This window comes from Papaver somniferum, chromosome 7, assembly GCF_003573695.1.
Source record: "Papaver somniferum cultivar HN1 chromosome 7, ASM357369v1, whole genome shotgun sequence".
In the NCBI taxonomy this organism is placed as follows: Eukaryota; Viridiplantae; Streptophyta; class Magnoliopsida; order Ranunculales; family Papaveraceae; genus Papaver; species Papaver somniferum.
Window position 1 is genome coordinate 140337585 of NC_039364.1, and position 20097 is coordinate 140357681.

The window sequence follows — 20097 nt, forward strand, 5'->3', positions numbered from 1 at the left end:
AATGTTTCAATGATTGGAATGAGAGTTTAGATTACATAACCAATGATGGACATAAGTATGTTTTGGAAACACATATGTACATAAGTCCTATACTGGAAGAATGACTAGTATCCAAGTCCGGGAACTCAGTCCGCGAACTGTGAAGTTTTCAAACCCGAGAATTTCTGCTGGAGTTAACAAACTGCTTGCGTGAGCCAAGTCCGTGAACCCAGTCCGCGAACCGGCGAAGTTCTCAAACCCGAGAATTTCTGCTAGAGTTTGTAAACTCTATCCAGTACCATAAGTCCGCGAACCTAGTCTACGAACCTGAGAAAAGTTATATATCTGAAGATGATTTCTGAACTTAAACTTATAAAGACTAAGGAATGCTTTTACAAACCGTGGGTATAAAGTTCATGAACTGATTCATGTGAATCAAATCATCTTTGCTTCAATTATGTCTTGTGTAGTACATGAGATTTCCTTGCAATTGAACAACTCTCTAACTAGTTCATATGAGTCATTTGAACTAGTTATGGTGAAGAAGAAAATGGTTGGTATGAAATTCTCAAATGGCTAACCTTTTGGTTGACTATTGTTGAACCAACAATGCACACGTTTGGGTACGGTTAACAAACCTAGAAGCGTGGACTTCATTTGTGTGTAACAAGCTAAGATTTCGATCTAACAGTTGAGATATATTAGCTTGAATCTAAATCAGGTTTTCATCTAACGGTGGATAGTGTTTGCTTTGTGAGAAAGGAGAAACCCTGATTTGAAAGACTATATAAAGGAGACATCTAGCCTTGTGCAAAATTAATCCCCACACCTTACGTGTGATACTAGTTTGCGTGCTAGAGTCGGTTCTCCTTTAACCTTTGGTTTTCTTCTTCTAAAACTAGTTTTACGACTTAAAGACTTCATTGGTATTGTGAAACCAGACTGATACTACTTTTATTGTAGTTGTGTGTTCTGAACTTGCATCTTCTATCGTACGAGTACAATCAGATTGATTGGCTTGAGATTAACCTCTCCGATAGGCAAGATATAAAAAGTAATCACAAACATCTTCGTCTCATCGTTTGTGATTCCACGACATCTTGTTTTTTGCTACCATACGATTAAGATTGTTGTGAGGTGATTGATTAATCTAGGCTGTTCTTCGGGAATATAAGACCGGATTATCAATTGGTTTTTGTTCACCTTGATTTTATATTAAAATACGAAACAAAAACTTTAGGGTTTTTCTGTGGGAGACAGATTGATCCTTTGATAAACTTGTCTGTGTGATACATATTTGTTTATTGTCAAAGCCTGCTATTTTGGGTCGTAGCAATTCTTAGTTGTGGGTGAGATCAGCTAAGGGAATCAATTGCGCAGTATCCTGCTGGGATCAGAGGCGTAGGGGTGCAACTGTACCTTGGATCAGCGGGAGACTGATTGGGGTTCAACTACAGTCCGGTCCGAAGTTAGCTTGGAGTAGGCTAGTGTCTGTAGCAGCTTAATATTGTGTGTATTCAATCTGGACTACGTCCCGGGGTTTTTCTGCATTTGCGGTTTCCTCGTTAACAAAACTTCTAGTGCTTGTGTTATTTCTTTTCCGCATTATATTTGTTATATAATTGAAATAATACAGGTTGTGCGTCTAGATCAATCAATTGGAGAATCCGACCTAACGGTTGTTGATTGATGTTGATTGATCCTTGGATATTGGTCTTTGGTACCATCCAAGTTTATCTCTCTTTAATCGAGACTCGCAGTTTGCTTGAGTAATATTAAATCGAGAGATTGAGATATAAACTCTTTGATATATCTTTTTATTGATTGAGTCTAACTGTCTAGTTGATTCTCATAAAAAATATATTGAAGTTTTTCTATACAGATTGCTAAGCGAAATATTGGGTGGTGTTGCTAGACCACCGCTTTTTCACTTCGAAAAGTTGCTCGTTTCTTCAAATCTGCAGAGACGAGCAAAATTCATTATTTAAAATCATAACTTTATTTTTTATAAAATTGTGAGAAAGTCACATAATTTTCACCGTGAGCAATTTACATAATCTTATCGCGTGAACATTCACTGATTTTTTACTGTGTGAGCATACACTATTAAATCACAAAATTCATGAAAACATTATTTCAATACAAATAATTGTTTGCTTTTAACAATTGCTTAAAATCAAAATTTGGTTTTACACAAAAATTTCAATTTTAGCGAATAGTTCATTATCTTAAAAATATATATATTTTTTACGTGAGTTGAATAACCCACGTATTTTTGAAAAAAATAATTATGTGAGTTAATGACTCCCGTAAATAAATAAACTTTTCTTTCGCTCGAACGAGCATTCGTCTACGAAACGAGGGTCTTTCCTATTTTTGTGAAATTCCGCATATTCAAAATAAAATTTTGTTTTCCTGAAAGCTCATGGACAAAATTTTCTTCACTGCGATTAGATCATGTCTACTCAAAAACATGCATATCTCTTTCACATTAGGGATTATTGTTCGTTTCTTAAACTGGCGGCCGGACGGACGTCCGTTCCTAAAACAAATTTTCATAAAAACTTCATGCATGCATATACACATATGGAATCTTGTTTATGAACAACCCGTAAACTTAAATAAAGAGTAATAATAATAATTTACGTACCTTTTGTCGGCGCCGGAGTTCGCCGGAAGTCGGTCGGCGGCAGTCAGTGATGGTGGAGCTCCGGCGTACACATTTTTTTTTTACTGATCGAACGTGAGAAAGGGTGGTCGGTCAAGGAAGAAATAATTTTTTTTTAGGGTTCCTTCCCTTTATAACAATTTTATTTCCAAAACCTAATCAAATTCTTTTCCCTTTTGGGTCCGAGACCGTAAACGCTAAACCGACCAAAACTGGACGTCTTATCGTCCAAATCAGCAATGCTTCATCTCTCCGTGCTCATGGGATGAAACTCTATCATAGTGCCAGAGTCTTTACCCAGTCATTTGCTTGTACATGACATCATTAAAGCAAATCGGGGATTCTGGAAGTACCTTTGTACGACTAAGTTCAACTACTTATCTCGTCTACTGAAAAATCACCATCTAGTGCTTACTGCGGAACATGACTGTCCCTCACTAAGCAGGGGACTTAATGTTGACGGTGGATTTTCAACAAAGGTGTGGATGGGGGAAAACGAGTAGCCGGTTTTTTGGGAAGTGAAGAGACGAGCGTGCTGTCGAGACTCCTCAGCCGGGCGAAATATTAATCCTCACACAAATGCACTGCAAAGGGAGTGCTTAGATTCGAGAGATCAATTTGTATGACTCCGGCCTAAACCAAGTCAATGGCCGTTCCAGAGTCAATTTGGTCACAAAGAGGGAGATGGGTTGATCTGTAGGAGGGAAGCTAAGAATTGTGTGGGATCAGTGATGATCAAGGATTATGGGTGTGTTGATTTGTGGTGAACCGATGAGTTCGAATAAGTTCTGATGGATTGATGAATTCTTGAGAGTAATTTTCTCGAGGAATTATGCGTAGACAGCTGATAGCTAGTGATCAATCGTTGTATGTTCTTCTTCAATCATGGATTCAGAGACTTATTTATATTGTCAGAGTTGTGAACACCTTGATCCCTGTAAGTGTGACGGTTTCTTGAGTGAAAGAGTGGAAAAGTGGGAGATCGTGGTACAACCAGTTCCAGGTCGTGCGGAGACTGGGTTGATCATTTACCCACTACTTTGCTAACTCCTCCTAACGTTGACACGACTATCTCACATTTCTCGTTGTGGATGAACCCACGTATTGTAGGCTGCCATACCGAAACCCTAGTTGTTATCCCACAATTTGATGTGATTGATGTCTCACGAATCGTGGAGTCTGAGTGACCGACGTGTATTGATTAGTCAGTTGTTGACTGATTAGACAGTGAGTCTAGGTTTTGTTGAATCGATCATAAGTGGTGAATGCTCAGTGATTCATGGATCGAACATGTAATTCTCTTAAATGGTGTTAGTATTGTAGATTCAGTGATGACTTACTGACCAGCGAGAGCAAGTATCACTCGATTCGACGAATTACTGAATATTGAGAATTTGACGAGCAACTGAGCAAGTATTTCTCAATTCAACAAAATACTAAATGTTGATGATTTATCATGCAATCGAGCAAGTATGTCTAATTCGACAAATTAATGATAACTCACTAAATATTGATAGCTGGATCAATATTTGAGCAATTGAGCAAGCATGCTCAATTCGACGAAATATTTATTGGTGACGTGACCCAATAAAATATTAAAATATTGGTAGATTACCAAATATTATATGATTAGTCCAGACGTTGGTTGCTGAATCAATATAAATTAATTAGTTCTTGAATCTTGCTCATAATAATGATTCGTAGAACATTTTATTCGAAACCCTAATTTCATATCATAGTTGATGGGTCGCTGAAAATATGTCATGAATGATATAGGGACTGACCAGATGGGATGATGGGCGTCCATGTGGTTCCCAGTGCTCGAATGAGCATGCACCAGGGTTCTCAGTTCGAGAGTTGGTGAAAGAATGATGATTAAATGTCGGTTTCATCATTTACTAAAATATTGCTGGGTTCAACATTGGGTGATAAAACCTAGGTATGAAAGATGGGGACCGACCAGGAGAGCATGGGACTGGCTCTTGGTGGGCACGTGACCATTTGTTGGACGTTTGAGCAATCCCCAGGTTGGTTGGAGAGAGTTTGGGCCTAATATGAGCAATTGAGGAAATTAGGTCAGAATTATGAAAACGTGTGGGACCGTCTTTGTGCAAGCCCTAGGGATGACTCTGTTCAGTCATGAAGGCATGCACGTGTTTCCGTGCTGTCTGTGTCTCCGTACTGAGAGTTTCAGTATTTTCTGATGTGCGTTCGAGCAACATTGTGAATTTTTAGAAGAGTTTTATCTTGACTGAAATTCTTGATTTTTGTTGGAATGAGCATGTATGCTCAATTCATCAATATTTTGAAAATATTAAAATAAAAGTGTTTTAATATTAAAAATTTCCGTGAGAGGTTACCTAGTCGTGTAACCATGTTGGATTTTGGTTTTCGTGATTTGGGCAATATATAAGAAAATATGAAGAAATCATGAATTTTTCTCAAACCCAGGAGTTTCATGAATTGAGGAAAATAATAATTATGAAAAGTTAGGGTTTGCAAGGTGTGGGACCGGCCACGGCATGGGCATGGCCGACCGGCTAGGTTACCCCGTCCCGCACACCTTTCCCTATTTTATAATATTATCCTTCATGAATCCTTGAAGTTGTGGAGAATCCATGCGTTTTTGTTGAAACAAGGGAGTTTCATGAGTTGAGGGAAATAATAATTATGAAAAGTTAGGGTTTGCAAGGTGTGGGACCGGGCACAGCTTTGGCATGGCCGGTCGACTATGTTGCCCGGTCCCGCACACATTTCCCTAATTTTATATTATTTTCCATGAGTTCATCAAAATATGGAGAAACCGTGAGTTTTGCTCAAACAAGGAAAGTTGCTGGGATGAGGGAGTTTTCATGAGTTCATGAAAACGATAAAATAAGAAAAATAATGGGAGACGCATGGGACCGGCCACGGCTAGGGCACGGCCGGCCGGTGGGCACGGCCCATGGGCGCCTCTCCATTATTTTATTATTATTATTTGTTTATCTCTCCTGTTTTGTGTAGGATTCCCCGTTTTCCATATTTTTGAATACTCGTTTGTGCATCCGGGTACTCAGTCATGCATCATTGTCGAGTACACTTGCACCATTTTATGGGGCTTACTCAGTGGTGGTCCAGATGCCCGATTGTTGAGTATTTATCACTCATTTATGAAATTCAGTGGAGAATGATTCATGAAACTGAGTAATAAAAGTGAGTAGATTTTTATTATCAATCCATAGGATCAGCCGTAGATTCGATCATGAATTCGGAATAATAAAACAGGTATTACCATTCCATGGAATCGTGGATTCGACCATGAAATCAGAGTAATTAAATAAGTGGTGATATTACCATTTCATGAGACCAGCCGTGGGTTCGATCATGAAATCGAAGTAATATCTATAACCATTTCATGAGATCAGCCGCGGATTCGATCATGAAATCGGAGTAATACATTTATCTATTACCATTTCGATCATGAAATAGGAGTAATGAGATAAGATAGATTATCTTCTAGGAATTCAGTGGTGAATGTCACGGTAGAATTTAATCTCTTGCGTATAGTCAGTGAATCAACGAGTGTTTCCAATGTCCCGAAGACGTTTTGCGATCCCGTGAGCACGGAGAGATGAGGCACTTCTTATTTGAGCGACCGAAAGTCTAGTTTTTGCCGGTTTAGTGTTTGCGGGCCCGAGCCCAAAAAATAAATCTTTGTTTTAGGAACAGACATTCGTTCGTTTGTTTGTACAAGAAACAAACAAAATAGAACCGAGTCTAATGATAAATATTTTGTATATGCACTTTCACGGAAGCCAAAATTTTATTTTTTAAATTTGTGAGATTTCCAACAAGGAATAAAATCTCGTTTCAAAGGTGGATGCTCGCGAGAGGGAGCAAAATATATACATATATTTTCAAAGTTACGTGAGTTTCACGTTAAAATATATATTTTATAAAATCAATGTTTTGATTTTGAACAACTGTTGAAAATAGACAATTATTCATGGTGAAGTAATGTCTGTATGTGAGTTTTCACAATTGTAGAATGCACGTATGTCCAATTTTTGAAAAACCAGTGAATGTTCACACAGTGAAAACTTATGTGAAATTAAGTTTTTGATTTTCAGCAATTGCTAGAATTAATTTTTTTTGATAAAATACTGTTTGCATGGATTTTGTGATCTGGTAGTGTATGCACAAAACCAATGAGTGTTCACTCGATGGGAGTTGCTCACACGGTGAAAATAACTTGAACTATTCACATGATGGAAGTTTCGTGAATTGTTCACAGTTTTATAAAAATCATGTAATGGTTTTGAATAACGAATTTTGTTCGTCTTTGCAGGCTTGAAGGAGCGAAAAAATTCTCGAGATTGTAATCACTACATCTAGTGAAATTGTAAATAGGTAAGAGTTGGATGGTTACCATTTTTGTAGACGCCGTTGTGCGCACCTTTATTCCATGATTCATTGTTTTATCAAATCCTGCGCTTTGTATGAACGATGTGCTGAAGTAGCCACTTTGCAAGAATGACTGACTCCCATGATGATACTCCCAAGGATGGCGTTTCCAGAGATGACATCTCTACGGATGCAACTTTAAGAAATGGTACTTTTGGGACCTCTAAGTGATGGTGAGAGATCCTTCATACTGGGTTGTACTTCTGGTTAGCTTTAACACAGGATGATCGCATAGTGAGATCCCGGATCAATGTAGACTCCATGGAAATGGAAGAAAGTCTACGGGAGCGGAGAACCCAAAAGTAAGGACTACATGATGTTAGCAAATGACGTGCAGTCCTCAGTCGTTTCTTTGGTGAGTTGTTAGCACTCCTTGTGTCATGACTTTTCCATGCCCGTGCAATTAGGATCACGAGACCAAGGTTTGTTATTTCTTTTCAGACTTTTGCTCCATCGATTGACGGCCTCCAACTTGTTCCCGGGAAAACCATCCAGCACTGATGAAGAAGTCAATGTAAGCATCTCTTTCGTGCAGGCGATCGTGGCATCTCCTTGAATGAAATAATAATAATTATTGTTGATGAATCCAGGAATAAATCATTATAGATAAGCAGCATGTTGATGAAGCGCACTCTTCTTTGGGGCATGGGAATATGGAGAATTCCCGAAATCCCGAACCGAATGGAGATAGCGGCGTTGTCAATGGAGATTCCGGCATTGTCGAGCCAGAAAATTTCAGACGTCCGCCTTTTAATAGAAATGTTGTTGAATCTTCGTCCGAAGTCAGATTTTCGCGGTCTGCATATGTATCTTCCTTCCCAAAAAATTTCCAAGGTTTCTGCAAGAAGCTTTTTGAGTTTTGAGCATGTTTAGGGCCTGAAAAGGGCGAAACAGTAAACTTGCAGGAGACTTTCAGAATTTTTTTAGATTGTATGTTGTCTAATGTTTTGGACACATATCCTTGCTAGTTTCTTCAATCGCTTTGAATTTTGGATATGTTGTATAGGACATCGATACGAAGATAATGGTACATGATCCATCCCTAGATTCTTCACCAATTGTTCCCAGCTCGTTGGTTTGTACAGGACAGTGTAAAATCATCTCAGACGAGCTTGTTGTAAAACACTTATGTTCTGTGTTTAGACTATTCTCTTGTGTCTTGAACGGTTGGTGAAGGATTTTAATGTCATTGATTCATTTGAGATCATGAACCCTTGATTGATACATGAGTGTGGTGCTTGCAGTGTCATCTTGCTTCTGTTAGTCGCAGAAACATCACTTCTGAAACCCTGGTCACGGGACCATAACTGAGGTTGCTCTCGAGAGGGGGTGATGTAATGACCATGGTTTCATGTTCAGGTGGTAGCATTCCTTTTATGATGAATGATCAGCACATGAGAGTCTGGTGCCACGGGTCTTTGACTATGAAACTAATCGCCATGATCAGTGGACCGTCAGTCCCCAGTATTTTGTCAAATCTCTCCTTTTCGTTTTCCTTTCTTCTGGCAAGACCTAGATAAAGGACACAGGTAGAGAAATTGATGTAAAGACCTATATGGTCAGAGTTGGAGATACCTTGATGAAGGACTTAGTGGGAAGACGTGGTGGACACCGATCGACTGTGGAAGTTATGAATCCCGTCTAAGAATTGCTGCTTGCATGTTGTATGCTCTGGAAGCTGTAGGAACCTCATACGACGCCGGAATTCGATGATTGACCCCAACTTTTGAAGCTAAGAGACTGAGTTATCACATGAGAAAAGAATCACTCAATTCGGAGTTGTAGAGGTCATCCAACGAAGCGCGCACATTTGTAATTTGTAATCCCGTACAAAATTTTCAGATTTAGTAGACCTGACGGTAAAGGCCATATCTTTCAGCTCGTATGTACGATTTATGCGCCATTTCGGTATGTTGTAGAAGAGACATATATGAACATCTTTAGTTGAGGAAGCATTGTCCCATTCCCCACCCATTGGTACGTTTTTGTAAACCCATGACCTGAAGTGTGTTGTATCTCATTTGTAGAATTGATGAAAACATCTTGTAGAAGACTTTGGTTTATGCCCGTCTTTCGTGTAAGATTTGGGAAGACGTTCATGTTACCATATTTTTAGGTATAAACATCTTGATATGAATTATTAGAGCTTGAATAAGTACGATCCATAGAGTAACGCTTCAGAGAATGGATAGTTGATGAAGCCGAATGTTGCGTCTGAGGCTGATGAGACCACAGTTGAATTTTCTCCAGAAATTCTTGTTGATGCTGAGACCATGAACGAAGTTCCTCCACACGTCCTTTTTGATGCCGATACTATGGTTGGAGTTTCCCCAGAGACCGAAAATGATAGTCTTTGCTCTTCCATCCAGTGAGCCTTTACATGCACGAACCAATTGGTGAATTGAGCATTCCTTAGATGAAGGTGTACTAGGATTTCAACCCAAATTCTCCTAAATATGACTTCACTGTGAAGTGGTTTCGTCAGTGAATCAATGTTGTTGTGGCTTATAACAGCGGCAGTCTCCATTCTGGATGTGATTGGTGAAGAGAGGAAGTTCCCCAGTCATGCAGGGGCTTGTGATGTAGAGAGGTTCTGTTTGACGACGTTTCATGGAATCACATCAGGTGGCGATGACTTTTTATGTGGATAAAATTTATTGAAATATATTGAATTGATATTTCCAATAAAATCAAGTCTCCAGTGCATCCCTCATTCACTTAGCAGAGTTGAAGGAGTTTGTAGCATCCATTGATGAATGATGTTGTATCTGCTTCAGAAGTCTTATCATGGGATAGTGAAGACTTATCGATTTTAATTCAGCTACACTTTGATCATGTCGGTATTGAACCAGTGTGTCATCGTCGAGATGTTGTGCTGAAGCTAGAGGCGTTATTATCGAACGTGTGCTCTTTGATTGGGAGTACAATTCGAAGGCTTCTTATGTGCTTGAGCGCTGAAGCGTCGAATGTCTTATGCTTGATCGTCTCGGCTCTGTGTATCTTCTGTCGATTCAGTATTCCTCTGCGAGGGATTCAACACTTGTACAGACATCAGAGAATTCTGATTTTGTGGCACTCGTGGACATTCCTGCAAGTCTATGGAGAAATTCCCAAAGTATTCTTTGCCGTGCTTCCGTCATCTCTCAGTGGTGAATGTCACGGTGAGATGCTCGATTCGAAGCGGTGTCAGGTTCAATCACTTGGTGAAATATTTCTAGAGTGAGATTACCCACTCATAGAGTCTTGTGATATCAGAGATGCTAGATGAATTGAGTTCCCATGCTAGAATAACATGTGAGGGAATGAAAGACATAGACATGGAAGGAATGAGACTTGCCTGAATGCGAAACCTCTTGATGAATTTATATGTATATTTTGTAGGTTATTGTTTTAACCTCGTCAGAGTTCGAATTTCCTCCAAGTGCTCTAATGATGGAACATCCGCCAAATCTTCTGGATCAGAACTTTCTTTGTTGGAGAAATGTGCAACAAAAGACGTTTTTTTTGTAGTCATGTTTTCAGCATGGGTCCATGCTATCACGTCATATCTTGGATTTTCTTGATTATGTGAAACTTGTTATATGTTCAGGTTGACCGTATTTTCTCCTTGAGAGTGATGTAGACATAAGCATCTCCGAGCGTTCCTTCATGGTCTTTGATTGAGATGGGTGCATGAGTAGCTTCTTGTCGACTGATGTCTGTGACTCTAAGGGATTTCAGTGGAATGATGTGATGACGGTGTCAGCATCGATCAACATTCTTTCGAACTCATTTCCTCTTGAGGCAAGTAGTCCCCGGTCGTGCATCTCCTTGTCTGTGGATGAAGGTTCAAGGAGTATTTCCGAGATGGACGTACGTATGACACAATGTAATTTGGTGCTTTGAACATGTCTTTCCCTTGGGATTATTCATATCTTCTTCAGTTGGATGTCTCCTGATGAATGTCAATTTGGTTGCACCATCTTGAATCCAGACTTCCAGTAACTCGATCACTTCTTCAATGAGAAGAGAGAAGTTTGAATATGTATGATAATTTCCTCGTTTGTTGATGCAGGGTTGAGGTTTGTGCATTTCAGGATTGGTTATCCTTTCTTTGAGCTTTCGAAGGATCTTGAGAGATTTGAGAAGTATGCTTCTGATGTGGTGCTTCGGATTTACTTTGCTTCCTTTAGCAACAACGTTCATGGAAGGTTGGAGGTTGTATTGTCTGTTGAAGCCATGATGAGTAACACGAGGTTCTCAGTCTAGGTCTTTCTCTTTCAGTAAAGCATGCACGGTAGTTGTTGATCGCTTGCTTGCTTCATGAAGTTCTGAAAAAGTTTGGAATCGCAGATTCTCCGGCAAGGCTCTGTAGACAGAGATCATCCATTGATGCAAAAGTCCACCAGTTGTTGTTCGGTGATATTCAGATCATGGAAATCCAAGGCTTGAACCCTGAACCTCTTTATATATTCGTTCGGGTGTTCAGTGTTCTTCTGACTCATCCTTTCTAAGTCAGAAAGAGTAATCTGCTCTGAGACGAAGAAGTATTTATGTAGAAGGCATTGACCATTTCTCCCGAACTTGTGATGCTTCTTGGTACAATGTTGTTGTACCATGTGTACGCTCGGCCTGTCAAATATTTTGAAAATTCTTTCAAACGGATGACATGGTTGTGCTCATGTTCGTCTAGTGCTTCTAGGAACCGAGAGACATGTTCTCGAGCGTTCCCCGTTCCGTTGTACAACGTGAATGTTGGAGAAGTGTAGCCTTCTGGGAGATGGATCTTTTGTGTAGCAGCAAGGTACGGAGGTTGATGATGGTGGAAAGTTGGCGTAATTCCTTTCCCACGGTCCTCCATGAAGCTGTAGATGGTGGATTTTCAACAAAGAACAAAACCGTAAAATCACGAGGCATGTTTTGACACGGCTTTCAGACATGCAACGATTCATATTTTACGAAGCCATGATGAATATGTTTTCGAAAAGCCTCCACTAGATGAGCGTTCGATCCCTGGCATTTCGTCGTGCCCTCTATGTAGAATAACATAATTGGGCGGTTCTCCGTAAGATTGAGAGCAATAACGCCTTCAAGACGTCTGTGATACTCACTGTTCCCTGACTACATGAGAGAGACCCCCCTCTATATAGAAGAACGATTGGGCGGTTCTCCATAAGATTGAGAGCAATAACGCCTTCAGGATGTTGGTGATACTCACTGTTCCCTGACTATGTAGAGAGACGTGTATAGACCAGGCGGTTCTCCGTAAGATTGAGAGCAATAACGTCTTCAGGACTTCGGCAACACTTGCTGTTTCACTGACTATACGCAAGAGATTAAATTCTACAGTGACATTCACCACTGAATTTATAGAAGATAATCTATCTTATCTCATTACTCCTATTTCATGATCGAAATGGTAATAGATAAATGTATTACTCCAATTTCATGATCGAATCCACGTCTGATCTCATGAAATGGTAATAGATATTACTCCAATTTCATGGTCGAACCCACTGCTGGTCTCATGAAATGGTAATATCACCACTTATTTCATTACTCTGATTTCATGGTCGAATCCACGATCCCATGGAATGGTAATACCTATTTTATTATTCCGAATTCATGGTCGAATCCACGGCTGATCCTATGAATTGATGATAAAAAACTACTCATCTTTACTGCTCAGTTTCATGAATTATTCACCACTGAATTTCATTAATTAGTAATAAATACTCAGCAACCGAGCATCTGGACCACCACTGAGTAAGCCCCATAAAATGGTGCAAGTGTACTCGACAATGATGCATGACTGAGCACCCGGATGTGCAAACGAGTATTCAAAAATATGAAAAATGAGGAATCCTACACAAATCAGGAGAGATAAACAAATAATAATAATAAAATAATGGAGAGGCGCCCATGGGCCGTGCCCTAACCGTGGCCGGTCCCATGCCTCTCCTATTATTTTTCTTATTTTATCATTTTCATGAACTCATGAAAACTCCCTCATCCCAGCAACTTTCCTTGTTTGATCAAAACTCACGGTTTCTCCATATTTTGATGAACTCGTAGAAAATAATATAAAATTAGGGAAAGGTGTGCGGGACCGGGCAACATAGCTGGCCGGCCATGCCCAAGCCGTGGCCGGTCCCACACCTTGCAAACCCTAACTTTTCATAATTATTATTTCCCACAACTCATGAAACTCCCTTGTTTCAACAAAAACTCATGGATTCTCCATAACTTCAAGGATTCATGAAGAATAATATTATAAAATAGGAAAGGTGTGCGGGACCGGGCAACCTAGCCGGACGGACATGCCCAAGCCGTGGCCGGTCCCACACCTTGCAAACCCTAACTTTTCATAATTATTATTTTCCTCAATTCGTGAAACTCCTGGGTTTGAGCAAAATTCATGATTTCTTCATATTTTCTCATATATTGCTCAAATCACGAAAACCAATAGCCAACATGGTCACATGACTGGCTAGCCTCTCACGAAAATTTTTAATATTAAAACACTTTTATTTTAATATTTTCAGAATATTGATGAATTCAGCATACATGATCATTCCAACAAAAATCAAGAGTTTCAGCTGAGATGAAACTCTTCTGAAAATTCACATTGTTGCTCGAACGCGCATCAGAAAATAATGAAACTCTCAGTATGGAGACACGGACACCACGGCAACATGTGCATGCCTTCATGACCAACCAGAGTCATTCCTAGGGCTTGCACAAAGCCGGTCCCACATGTTTTCATAATTCTGACCTAATTTGCTCAATTGCTCATACTGGGCCCAAACTCTCTCCAACCAATTGGAGGATTCTTCAAACGGCCAACAATTGGTCACGTGACCACCAAGAGACGGTCCCATGGCCTCTTGGTAGGTCCCACATCTCTCATACCTAGGTTTTATCACCTAATGTTGAACCAACAATATTTCATAAAATGATGAAATCGGCATTTAATCATCATTCTTTCACCAATTCTCAAGAATCCTAATGCGCGTTCACTTGGGCACTGGGCACCACATGGACGCTCATCATCCCATGTGGTTGGTCCCTCTATCATTCATGATCAATTTTCAGAAATTTGCCAATTGTTGAAGGATTGATCAAAAATTAGGGTTTCGAACAAACACTCATGAAATCAGCATTCTGAGCAAGTTCAAACATTAAATTATGTTGATCCAGCAATCAACATCTAAATTAATTATATAATATTCGGTAATTTATCAATATTTTAATTATGATTTTATTGGGTCACGTCACTAGTAAGTAATTCGCCGAATCGATCAATACTTGCTCAATTGCTTGAATATTGACCCACTATCAATAATTCAGTAATTCATCAGTAATTTGTCGAATTGAGCAATACTTGCTCAGTTGCACGTCAGATTATCAAAAAATCATTAATTTTTCGAATTGAGCAACACTTGCTCAGTTGCTCGTCAAATTCTCAACATTCAGTAATTTGCAGAATTGAGTAATACTTGCTCAGTCGCTCAAATACTACTGATCAATAATTCACTGAATCTACAATATTGACATCATTTCAGAGAACTACATGTTCGACTCATGAATCGCTGAGCATTCATCACTTAGGCTCAATCACGTTCATGAGAATTTGACGTTCAGTAATAAAAGTGAGTAGTTTTTTATTATCAATCCATAGGATCAGCCGTGGATTCGACCATGAATTCGGAATAATAAAATAGGTATTACCATTCCATGGGATCGTGGATTCGACCATGAAATCGGAGTAATAAAATAAGCGGTGATATTTACCATTTCATGAGACCAGCCGTGGGTTCGACCATAAAATCGGAGTAATATCTATTGCCATTTCATGAGATCAGCCGCAGATTCGATCCTGAAATCGGAGTAATAAATTTATCTATTACCATTTCGATCATGAAATAGGAGTAATGAGATAAGATAGAATATCTTCTAGGAATACAGTGGTGAATATGACATAGAATTTAATCTCTTGCGTATAGTTAGTGAATCAACGAGTGTTGCCAATGTCCCGAAGACGTTTTTCCTTCTCAACATTTCATGTATGGAGGACCGCTTGGGTCTATATACGGACACTCTACATAGTCAGGGAACATTGAGTGTCACCGGCCTCCTGAAGGCGTTATTTCTCTCAATCTTATGGAGAACCGCCTACTCGTTCTTCTATGTAGAGGCGAATTCCTCTATGTAGTCAGGGAACAGTGAGTGTCACCGACATACTGAAGGCGTTAAGCTCTCAATCTTACGGAGAACCGCTCAATTACGTTATTCTACATAGAGGCTATGATGAAATGCCTGGTGTCGAACGCTCCGGAGAGGCCTTTCGAGCGACATATGCATCATACTTCGTAAAACACGAATCTTCACATGGATCCCTGAAGCCGTGTAAGAAACATGCAGTATCATGATTTTTCAGTTTGGACCTTTGTTGAAAATCCACCATCAACAAAAGCATAAAATCGTAAAATCATGATACTGCATGTTTCTGACCGGCTTCAGGAATGTATGTGACAATTCATATTTTATGATCCGTGAACTATTTCACGATCTCTGACCGAGCGAAAGTTCCTTTCAGATCTATGATGAATATGTTTCTCGAAAAGCCTCTCATCTGAGCTTTAGATGCTTCACACATTTCACCATCACCTCTACATAGAATCAAAATGATTGGGTGGCTCCTAGATATATTGCATGCTAGTATAGAACCTAACGCCTTCAAGACGTCACGCTGCTCGTTGTTCCCTGACTACGTAGAGAGACTGTGTATAGAATCTCTCAATGATTGGGAGGCTCCTATACATGCTAGTATATATCCTAATGCCTTCAGGATGTCACTCTATTCGTTGTTCCCTGACTATACACCCCCTTCAGAACGAGTATGATGCTTCAATTATCTCATATTACGATTCTGGAAATAGGTTAATTCTAGTGTGTCATTCATCAATTGAATTCCTAGAAGATAATGTATTTATCTCATTACTCTGTTACATGGATGGTCCTCAGCTGGATTCCATGGATTAATAATAGATAATCATTTTATTTTATTATTCTGCTTCGTGGTTGATTCTTAGCTGAATTCCTTGAATTAGTAATAAATATTCACTGATCGGGCATCTGGGCCATGACCGAGTAAGCCTTGAGAAAATGGTGTGAGCGTACTTAGAAAATAATGCAGAAACGAGCACCCGAAGGCACGAACGAGCATTCAAAAATATGGATGAACGAGGAAACCTATGCAAAATAGGAGAGAAAAATAATACTAATAAAAGAGGCGCCTAGGGGACCGGGACCACCATTATTTTATTATTTTTCCTAATATCATGAAAACTCCTTCAAACGATGAAAAAAATAATAAAAAATAGGGAAAGGAGTCATGGGACTGGGAAACCTAGCCGACCGGCCATGCCCTAGTCGTGGACGGTCCCACACCCTATTATCTCATATTTTCTTATAATTATTATTTCCTTCATCTCATGAAACTCATTCGTTTGAGCAAAAAACCCTAGTTTTGCATATTTTCTCAAATATTACTCAAACCATCAAAAATCCAAAAAGTCAAATGGTCACGTGACCGACTAGGATACTCACGACAAATATTAAAATATTATTATTTTAATATTCTTAAAACATCGGCCGCACGAGCAAAATCGAGAATTTCAGTCAAGATCAAACTCTTCTGAAAATCCAAAATATTGCTCAAACGCGCATCAGAAAATACCAAAGTTCTCAGGACTGAGACATAGACAATATGGTGACACGGGCATGCCACCTTGACCGACGAGCCAAAGGTTGGACCCTTAGGCTTGCAAGGAGGCGGTCCCACACTCTTTCACAATTTTGACCTAATTAGCTTTCAACAGTTCATATTGGGTTCAAACTCTCTCCAACCAATTTGGAATTTGCTCAATCGACCACCAGATGGTCCCGCGACCACCAAGAGTTGGTTTCACACCCCTTGGCCGGCCCCTCATCTCTCCACAATTAGGTTTTACTACCTAGCTCAGACGAGTATTATTTTAATAAATGATTAAACCAACATTTAATCATCCATTCACCAACTGGTCAAAAAATTACTTTGGTACATGCTCACTCGAGCACCTGGACGCTACATGGTGGGCCATCATCCGTGTAGCCGGTCCCTCCTTCACTCAGTGATTAATTTTCAGTAAATCATCAGTTGATCAGCAATCGATCAAAATTAGGGTTTCAAATTGAATGCTCTGCAAATCCTAATTCTGAGCAAGTTTGAACACTAATAATTTTATGATTGATCCAGCAATCAATATATCAATTAATTATATAATATTAGATCCAGCTATCAAACATTTTAATTAATATTTTATTTGGTCATGCTACCAATAATTCATCAAACGAGCAATATTTGCTCCGACAAGGAATATTGGTTCAACTATCAATATCCAGTGATTTATCAAATGAGAAATATTTTCTTAGACGAGGAATATTGATTCAACTATCAATATTAAACAATTCATTATACGAGCAATATTTGCTCAGACGAGCAATATTTCCTCAGACTATCAATATTCATCATGTTGATCCAATTATCAACAATTATTCGAGAAATATACGTCCCAACAGACATGTTCAATCCATGAATTATAGAGCATTAGACAACCATGCTCGACCGAACAATACTTAGACTCATAGTCTAATACTTAAATACACGTCTTCCCTGCAGACTCCACAAATCATGAGACATCAATCATCTCACATGGGGGGATATTAATTAGGATTTCGGTCTGGGGGCCTACGGCACATGTGTTCATACACGATGAGAAATGTGAGTAAGTCGTGCAAGCAGTTGAGGGAGTTAGCAAAGTAGTGGGTGGACAATCAACCAAGTCTCCGCACGACCTGAAACTAGTTTAACCACGATTTCCACTTTCCCACTCTTTCAATCGAGCAACCGTCACACTTATTGGAGATCAATGTTTATACATTCTTGCAATATAAATAAGTCACTGAATCCACGATTGAGGGGATAGACAACATTTATCGTCTAACCAAGAATCATCGTGTGAGCAACAATCTCTCAATTGAGAGGAATTCAAACTTATTAGTTCATTTGCAAAAACCTACAACACATTCACCATCCTTGATCGCCATTGATCCCACACACTTCTCATCTTCACTCCTACAGATCAACCCTCTTCACTCTTTGTGACCGAATTGACTCTGGAACGGCCATTTCTTGGTTTAGGTCGGAGTCCTATAGATTGATCTCTCTAACTCAAAGCGCTCCCTTACAGTGCATCTGTTTGAGGTTAGGCATTTTTCTTGGTTGAGGAGTCTCCGTTCGCACGGTCGTCTCTCCACTTCCTGAAAAACTAGCAAATCGTTTTTCCCCATCAACACGAGGAATCACAAAGTCTGAGACAAATAGAACTTTTTAATTTCTATCTATCTTGCTTGAAAGGGATTACGAAAACCTCGATAAAAAAACAACAAGATCGAGATTCACAAACTATCAAGGTAAAGATAGTCGGACATGGATTCATGAGTACTCAAGTGAAGTGGTAGACCTAATTATGTTTCTCAGAGGAAACCTAGGTCAGTAGAGGACGACTTTATCTATCAACTAGGACACAAAATGTCAGGGATTGAATTTCCCAGTTGAAAAAGCATCTCTATTTATAGATGTTCAAGATTGAGGTTTGCTTAGAATTAAAGCTAAGATAACTTGAGCTTCAAGCAAACACTTAATAAGTTTAGATAAAACTATAATTAGGGTTTCAAGTAAATATGTGAGAATTAGTCTTGAAACTTACATAGAAGAATATACACATTGGTCCGGTTACAGAACCGTGTATAATGATCGTTCTTTAGAAAATATGCCTTACGAACTAAATCAATTTGATGTTCATTTAAATACTTAAGAATTTAATAATGATCCATATACACAAGCGTTTTATTGATCAATGATTTCTTGGAGGTGTTTATGAGAGTCACAGTAATGCTAAACGTATTAAAAATTAAATCTTTGAGCATCTGCTAAAGTAAACTGAAACAAGCATATTTCACGAGTCAGGGTGCAACGGTTCGTGAACCGGGTTCTCCAACCCTACTCGTCTCATGAACTCAGGTGAACATTGTTCGTGAACTGGGTTCGCCAAATGGTATCCTTTTTCACTAATATAGAAAATTCAGATCACCACGGTTCGTGAACTATCCTGTTTTGAACTTGCGATTTTCTAACTGGTTCGCGTACCTTCCTTGTATTCCAAAAACTCAGATATCCATGCTTAACGAACTGGTTCTCCAACTTACCCTGAGTCGAAATAACAGAAGTTCTGAATTTCTCTCTTTTGATATTTTAAATTCCTTGGTCAATTTTCAATTGATCCACCAAATTAATTCTAAAATAATAAATTGTTCGGAACTAATATTGTTAAGGACCTTCGAACATCCACTGCTTGAATCGTATATTTCGATATGTTTAACAAGATAAGCTTGACTCAAAATTTCTTCCTTGCAATAAATCTACTAGAAGTTATAAAACATAGTCTCGTATAGATATAACGTTGATGCATGTGAGTAAACAGAATGGTTCTGTTAGAGCACTGCTCGGTCGAACTCTCAAGTGTTGCTATCTCAAGCTTGTTTTTCAAGTTTAGTTGCCAAAACTATAAGTCTTGATTTCTAGTCTACTTATAGCTAAGTCTCGGACTAGGATAGAAAGTCAAAAGGCGGGGGTCTAACAACCTCACCCAATATTTCGATTAGTAATCTGTATGGACTAACTCCAATATACTTTCAAGAGAATCAACTAGACAGTTAGATTCAATCTTAAGAAATATATATCAAAGAGTTAGCTAGGATCTCAATTTCTCGATTCAATCCTTACTCAAGCAGAAATCTGCGAGTCTAATTGAATATAAGAGAAATAACTTGGATGGTACCAAAGACCAATATCCAAGGGTCAATCAATTTCAATCAACAACCAAAGGTTGGATTTCACAATTGATCCATACAACGCACAACCT